This window comes from Propithecus coquereli, unplaced genomic scaffold (genome assembly GCF_000956105.1).
Source record: "Propithecus coquereli isolate 6110/MARCELLA unplaced genomic scaffold, Pcoq_1.0 Scaffold553, whole genome shotgun sequence".
NCBI lineage: Eukaryota > Metazoa > Chordata > Mammalia > Primates > Indriidae > Propithecus > Propithecus coquereli.
In genome coordinates, this window is record NW_012151430.1 from 346,136 (window position 1) to 354,325 (window position 8,190).

The following is an 8,190-nucleotide window of genomic DNA, read 5'->3' on the forward strand; positions in this document are numbered from 1 at the left end:
CCAGTTCAAAGTCAGCGTGGGTTTCTCGGTCAGAGTCAAGGTTAAGGGCGGAGCCTGAGGACAAAGGACAGAACCTCCTCCTCATCGCGTGAAGTGCCAAATCCACAAGCTCGTGTGTCTATGTGAGTCCCTCTGCGTGTGCGTGCACATGTACGTGCGTGTCCGTGTCCGTGTGCGGGGCGGGTGGGGCCTCTCACCAGAGGCTGTGGCCGAGCCGTTCTGTGTTTCAGACACTAGAGGTACAGGGATCATCAAGCTTCTCACAGGCTTATGCAAACGTTTGACACATGAAAAAAATGTAGAAAACCTCGTAAAAGAAAACATAAATATAACTACTAGACGGTAGCAAATGTAACAGTGTGTCGTAGAAACCAGTCGGCTGCCCCTCGGCCACGTTCTTCCGTGCTTGAGTAAAGATGTGTTTACGTGGGACGTGGGGGTGCGGGCCACGTCTGATGTGGTGTGAGGTTGTCAAGGCCGCTGGAGGAACCAGTGGCCTGGCCTCCTGTGCTGGGTCGCAGTCCTGGGGCGTGTCCCACAGGGCAGGGGGCAGGGCTGACCAGCAGGCCCCGACGATGCCGTCTACAGAGGGGACGGGGAAGGGTCAGAGCTGCAACCGGAGCTGACGCCAGCCGGGCGCCTGAGGGCAGGAGAGAGGCCGCAGGAGGGTTGGGGTCCCCGAGGCCGCAGGAGGGTTGGGGTCCCCGAGGCTGCAGGAGGGTTGGGCTCACCCAGGCAGGGGTGAGCAGGCCTCTGTCCCACCAGCGACTCAGGTTCCCGTGACTACGTGGCACCAGATTGGGGACAGGGGAGCTACTGGTAGCCCATGTGGTGATATTTTTACATGTTAGCAAGAGATTCTCCTTTTCCAATTCACTTTATTCGCATCTACTGGACACGTGCTGTAACAAACGTGCGGATCTGTGACGTCCGCGACGCGAATGCAGCCGGGGCGTGTGCAGCGCACGCACCATCTGCACGTCCCACGGGGCCAGGCTCATCCATGGACGGATTTGCTGGCACCAGCCTCACTCCAGAAAGCACGTGAGGAGCCTCACAAACATGCTTCAGTGCAGTGGGATGAACTGCACTCATTTGAAAACAGGAGGGGAAATGAGAGGCCAGGAGAGGGAGGGTGGCCCCGGGAGTCGGCGCCAAGCTGTCATTACGTGGGCGGCCACCTTGCAAGGGAAGGAGCCCAGCAATTGAGGAAGCCAGACGCTGTGATTAGGATCCGTGCAGCCTGAGACCCAAAGGGCGCTGCTGTGTTCTCTGGGCGTAGCCAGATTCTCTCCCGTTCTCGTGCCGTCTGGAGGCTGCCGCCACTTTCCCGTCCCAGGGCCTGCTCTCGGGTGACAGGCTGACGGAGCCCGCATGAGAAGCAGGACCTCATCCTCATCCCCAAAAGGGAGCTCAACATGGGGGTAGAGCCTTCAGTAAATATTTGCCAAATAAATGAATGAAGGAAGGAACACAGTGCTTCCTGTTTTACTTCTTCACTAGTTCTTAGGTCTGTCCACGTCTCTCTGCATGCCTTGCATCCCCCAGTTCAGGTCACTGCCGCTGTCACCGAGACTGCACCAGCCCCTCCGCAGTCCACCTCTGCTCCCCCTTCCCCCTCTCTCCTCCACCGTACACAGGGTGCTCGTCCGAGGTCCCCAATCCGATCCTGCTGCTCCCCTGCGTGCTCTCTGGGGTGTCTGCTCCCTGCCGTAGCATGGCATCCAAATCCTGGTGCCCCCAGGTGGTCTGCCCCTGGGCCCTCTGCAGCTTCCCTCTTGTTGCTCCCCCACCCTCTGCTCTACTGGCTTCCTGATGTGTTGACAAGGCCTGAAAAAAAAAAAATTAAGACCACTGAACTTAGACAGCTTTTTAAAGAGTAGCTACGTCAGACGCCCAATAGCTATCCCCAGCCCTCACCTCATCCTCACTCTTCCCTGATCCCCACCCAACGCCAATATGGGGTCGGGGCTGAGGGAGGAGGGACGGGGGTTGCTGGGCTGCAATAATAATACTTTTTAAAAGTGTGTTTTACATCATATGCATCAAAATATCAGGATTTGTAAGCACCATACCTAGCTAACTCCTGGCCCCTCTGGGCATTTGCACAGTCCAGAGCCTTTTGCCCAGGATGGGGATCTAGCGAGGAGGGAAGCTGAGGTCCAGGCTCACTCTCTGCACTCGGGTGGCCTGCCCCGGACTTGCTGGGTAATCACAGTCCTGATGTCTGTGCCGGCTCTGCTGTCTCGGGCTGCAGGGGGCCGTGGGGGAAGCAACTGGCAGCAGACTTGTAGCCATTTAGGGGCCTACGTGGGCTTTTACACCCACCGAGTGAGCTCGGGGATTTGAAGGGTGCACCTGCTAGGGCCCCACTTGGCCCTGCCCAGGCTGGGCAGTTTCTGCCAGATCCTCTCTCCCTTCCCCAGGCAGAGAGCCCAGACCACGGGATAGGTCCTGTTTCTCCAAAGCAGCGGGGCCACCACGAGGTGGCTCTGCTCACGCTGCAACTCCTGCCTGCTGGCCAAGGGGGACACACCCAGTCTTTCCTCCGTCCCGGCGGGGAGGAGCCTGGGGTGAGTCCAGGGTCTGTCCCGGGGCCCAGTGGCCAGCTGTGTGCTGACTGTGCTGAAGGGTACGGACGTTGTCAAGACATAGGCTGCCCTCTGTGGACGCTGGCTGACCGTGGGAAAGTCCATGCACGGCCGGGTGCTCGTAAACCCCGACCAGGTCTCCAGCTGCTGCAGGGGTTGCCAGGCCTGCAGGCGTTGTCAGCACTCAGGGAGCCGCAGTGCCAGGCAGTGGAGCTGGCCCCCTGCCCTTCCCAGGACAAGGATCCCAGGAGAGCTGGGGGAGGCTGGGGCAGGGCAGGCCGAGGAGGCCCCTATTTAGAGTGAAGGCTACACCCCACCCACCCTCCTGTCTAGTTCCCTGTCCACCCTTCCCCGTCCCTTCTGGGGAAACACCAGGTCCTTCCCTTGGGAGGGGGGTGGCAGGCATAAAAGACCAGCCTTCCTCAAGGAACCATTGGCTACGGATACTGCCTAGGGACAGTTGGGGGGGGTGGGTAGAGCCTCATTTGGCGATGTCCTAGCTATGCTGGGGTCAGAGGTCACGGGCCACGCCTGATCTCTAAGACTGGGTCTCGGCAGGCAGTGCCTCCCACTAGTAACCTTCAGCAGCTGGAAAGGCTGGGACCCTTTCCTCCCGAGAAAAGGTTGCTGTGTGGGCCTCTACTACCTACCACTTTTCCACACTAGACAGAGCCCATTTGATATTTGTGGTCCCCGAATCCCCAGCCTCAATTGGTGTTCAGCAAATGTTTGTTGAGCGAATGCATAAATGTAGACAGTAGAGCTGTTCCAGAGGGAGGTATGGCTTTGTTTGTACAGTGGATTTGGAGAGAAGGGGTGGGAATCTCTGCACCTTGCTGTATGCGTGGCTGCTCAAGATGGTTGTGGATTCACTAAGTGACACACAAGGGTGTGCTCAGTGTGGTCTGCTGGGAGCCACAGCAGTGGAGGGTGTCCACTGATTCATTCATGTATTTTTGTTCACCACTTCCCGTCCCGGCCTGGGTGCCAGGCCCTACGCTAGAGCTGGGGACACAGTAATGGATAGGACAGAGGGGGTCCCCATCCCCAGGAGGGCAAAACGGTGAAGGAAGTAGACGTTGGACAATGTCGGGTAGCAGGCATGAAATTCACCCACGAGGAGCTGTGTGGCCTGTGGCGGGACCTGGCGTAGGCTGGGCCCAGAGAGGCTTTGAAACAAACAACCTTCTGGGAAGGCAGTTTTCCAAGCGGGAAGAGTGACATTCGAAGGCCAGGGAACTGAAAAGTGCCTGGAGGGGCTGGAGCACCGAATTTGAGGCTGCACATAATAAAAGAGGCCAGGCCTGGTGTAGTGGCTCATGCTTATAATCCCAGCACTTTGGGAGGCCAAGGCAGGAGGATCACTTGAGGCCAAGAGTTTGAAACCAGCCTGGGCAATATAGCAAGACCCCATCTCTACAAAAATAATTTTTAAAAAATTAGTTGGGCACGGTGGTGGGTGCCTGTACTCCCAGCTACTCAGGAGGCTGAGGCAGGAGGATTGCTTGAGGCTAGGAGTTTGAGGTTACAGTGAGCTATGATCCTGCCACTGCACTCCAGGCTGGGCAAGAGTGAGACCTTGTCTCAAGGGAAAAAAAAAAGCGAGAGAGAGAGAGAGAGAGAGAGAGAGAGGCCAGCAGGGCTGGATAAAGGAGTTTGGTAGCCCTTAGCCTTTATCCTCTATTGCTGAGATTTGTGTCTATCCTTGGGTCCACGGAATACCCTTGAGGGGTTGGTTCTATATCTGGAAATGACGGGATGGAGTCACGTCGTTAAAATCTCACTCTGGCTGTGCAATGGAGTAAAGGACAGAGGGAGCCGAGTGGAAGAGTGGGGAGGACGGATGGTCCGGGTGAGAGGTGCTGGTCTCCTGAATGTGACCTGTGACAGCAAGAGATGGGAAGAAGTGAATGGAGAGAGACCCAGTGGGGGGACGGACTGGGAAGAAAAGGGGGTGGCCGGGAGACGGTGATTTCATTTCCCGAGATACAGGAAGTGCCGGGGCAGAAGCAGTTTGGGCGGCGTGGGGCAGGCTGTGGGGGAGCGTGTTGTCCGAGCCGAACCTGCGGCCGGAGCTGCCCCAAAAGCAGTGGCAGAGGAGTTCGCCCAAGGCGCTGCCCCGAACCGTCTCCCACGGGGCTGGGGGGGCTTCCACAGAAAGACGCACCACATGCCTGAGCGGTCGGTCCAGGGCATCGACCAGGGCAGCTACCCACAGAGGGCGCAGAGCATCCGCGAGGCGGGCGGCGAGACGAGGGAGTTTACGTGGGGGCTTAAGGAATCGGCTCAGGGCCGGGCTAGTTTCTTTCGGGGTCTTGGACAACATCCTAAACACCTTTGTCAGTGCCTGGGAATGCTCGGGCCCCAGCCTGGGGTCCAAGCCTGCAGGCAAAGACATCCAGTGGCTGGGACACAGAACGGTCAAGGCACTTTGTATTTCTTAGGACAGAGAGAGAAGTGGGGGGCCTGGGGACCTACAGAAGATAATGAGTTCATTAGATAATGAGTTCATTTAGTAAATGGCCACTCACAAAAAGAAGGCTATTGACTGCGTAGGTCTGGGGTGGGCCCAGGCTGGAGACTCAGAACCGAGAGCGATCAATTTACAGGGGCCGGGCGGCCACCGAGGGCAGGAGGGAACCTCAGGATCAGATGTGATGGGCTAAATGGTGGCCCCCATCCCCACCCCCACCCCCAAAATACATCCATGTGCTAACATCTGGACTCCATGAATACGACCTTATTTGGACAAAGGGACTTCGCAGATATAACTAGTTACAGGTCATGAGGTGAAACCATCCTGGGTTAGCTGGGCGGCCCCGTATCCAATGTCCAGTATCTGTATAAGAAACACAGGAGGAGGCACAGACACTGGGGAGAGGAGCGAGGGTGGAGGCAGAGATTGGAGTTACGCAGCCACAGCCGAGGAGCACTTGGAGCCACCAGACGCTGGAAGAGACATGGAAGATTCTCCCCTAGAAGCTTCCAGGGGAGCACGGCCCTGTCAACATTTTGATTTCAGACTTCTGGCCTCCAGAACTGTGAAAGAATAAAGTTCTGTTGATTTAAGCTGCCCAGTTTGTAGCCATTTGTCACGGCAGCCCTGGGAAATGAATACATCACGAGCCCAGGATGGAGTCCAGGGCCGGATGCAGAGGGCTGGGTGGAGGAAGTGAGGCCAGAGGCCAAGGTCAGAGATGGCATCTTCCGGGTGGGGCCGATACAGAGACAGGAACACACAAAGGGATGAATGGCCACCTCCTTCAGGGCAGGGAGACCAGGGGCATGACCCTCAGCAAGTCCTGCCCCCTCTGAAGGCCTTGGATTCCTAGGGGGACACCTGACCAAGGACGGGGTCCTGAGCTTCCAGGACCCTGTGGAGGCCTTACTCGTGCCTTTGGCTACTGACGCCTGCTGCGTGGAGCAAGGTATTGAGGACAGAGATCTGTATCTTCGTGCAGTGTGCAAATACTTGTTGAGCCCAGTTCTGGCAGGTGCTGAGAATGTGGTGATGGACAAAGACACACACAGTTCACACACTCCGGGAGCTCCTGGGCCAGTGGGGTAGATGTTAGCAAGTAATCATTCAGTCCCATCAACTGTGGCAAGTGTCATGAAGCACACAGGGACACGAGAGGCTGTTATGGGAGGTTTTGACCTGGTCCGGGAAGTGAGAAAAATCCCTCTGCTTCTAAAGGGAGCTGAAGAATTCTGAAAGATTTAATTGGGGAGGGGGAACATTTTCTAGACAGAAAGAACAGCATGTGTAGAGGTCTGGGATGGGGGTGCGTGGGGAGGGGGAATGACCAGTTAGAGGGACTGGAGGAAGGTCAGTGTGGACAGAGAATTCAGCAGAGGCCAAACCACGTCAGGCCTTATAGACCACTTTTAGGATTTTTCCCAAGAGCAGTGCAATTTCCTCAGCTGCAAGTGATGGGCTCAGATCTGCATTTTGAGGAGATCCCCGTGGTTACAGTGTGGAGGAGACATGGGAGGGAACAAATACGGAGGGGCGGCTGTCAGGACAGTGTTGCGATCATTCGTGTGAAGGAGGACGGAGAGATGTGGACGGATTAGAGAGAGATACGAGTGGTAGAACTGCACAGACTTGGGACGTGGATGGATAGGGGCCGGGGGCCGGGGAGAGGGAGATGCCAAGTAGGACTTCTGGTTGGGTACCTGATGGGGGGGGTCTCCCTTGGTGAGCAGGGAATGTGGGATGTACGGAGTCGGGGGAAGAACTCAGTGTGGGGCGTGTTGCCACTGAGGTGCTTGTGGACACTCCGGTGGAGATGCAGACTGAGCAGGCACCTACACGAACCCGGAACTCAGGAGTGAGGACGAAGGAAAGAGAAATTTGTGAGTTGTCTGTACACAGGAAAAAATTATAGACAGACAAGAGGAAAAGAGACAGCCTAGGCCTGAGCTTTAAGGGACCCCCAACCTTTACTGAAGTGGGGAGAGGAAGATGCTGAAGAGACCAGAGAGGACGGAGAGAAACCAGAGGACATGAGTGTTCCAAGGAGGCAGTGGTCTCTGCCGGGGTGTCAAACAGTGCGCAGGGACTTGGCAGTTGAGGACGGCAGGTTATAGTTTATCGAGCCCGGTTTGGTGGTGTTAGGGGCTAGACAGCTGACTGCAGGTCTGAGGGGTGGGACAGAGGCGAGGAAAAGTAGATAGGTCTTTCAAGGAATTTTGCCGTGGTTGAGAAGGAGAGAGACATCCAGTAGCTGGTGAGGGATTCCGTCTCCCTTAACATATTCTAGGCCAACAGGAAAGACCCAGCGGAGAGGGGGAGGTGGGACATTGAGGACAAGAAGGGATGATGCACGGGGAAGCTCCTGGGAACGGGGAGAGGATGGGAGGCCCTGGGCGGACAGAGGAGGGCTTCGTGGCACAGAAGGATGTAGGATGCAGCAAGTTTCTGTGTGGTTTCAGCTGAGCTCTGCTGTTGGCCGACGCAGGCTGGAACCGCGGCTCGTCCGCGTTTTACGTGCCGTGTGCGCGGGAGCTTCCCCAGGCCCGGGCCGCCGGCCTGGCCAGCGTGCCACGGGAACGTCCTCGCTGGGCCGGGCATCTCCGCTCCGGGCTTCGCTCCCTGATGAGATTCTCAGGCCTCGTTTCCCTTCATTCATGCGGAGGCAGTTCGCAGAGCAGGCGTGGGAAACCGCGCGGCCGCCAGGCCTCCTCCCGCTCTGCATCCCTCTGGGCTGGTGCACGAGGAGTCCGCTCTTCCGCTGTTGCAAGGATCTGGGCAAACCAAGGGCTGCGCCCCACCCCGAGCTCTTTGATGGGCTCCCTGCTCATCAACGTCCCCCATCGCCAGGACGGCCTGAGCCGGGAGCCCGGACACCTCTGAGAGCTCGGCCGGGGCGGAGGGGGTGGGGTGGGCCTCCGGGTCTGGGTCCCCAGGAGGCGGGCCCAGGTCCCTAGTCTTCCTCGGGGCCTTCTCACGGGTGCCCCTCCCCTGGTACCGGCTCCTTGCCCGGTGGCCCCCGGCTCCTGTGACCCGGCGGCGGGGGTCCCGCTGGAGGGGAGGGGGCGGACAAAGGGGCCGCGTACCCGCCGGGGCCGAGGCAATGGGCCCGAGCCGGGCCCG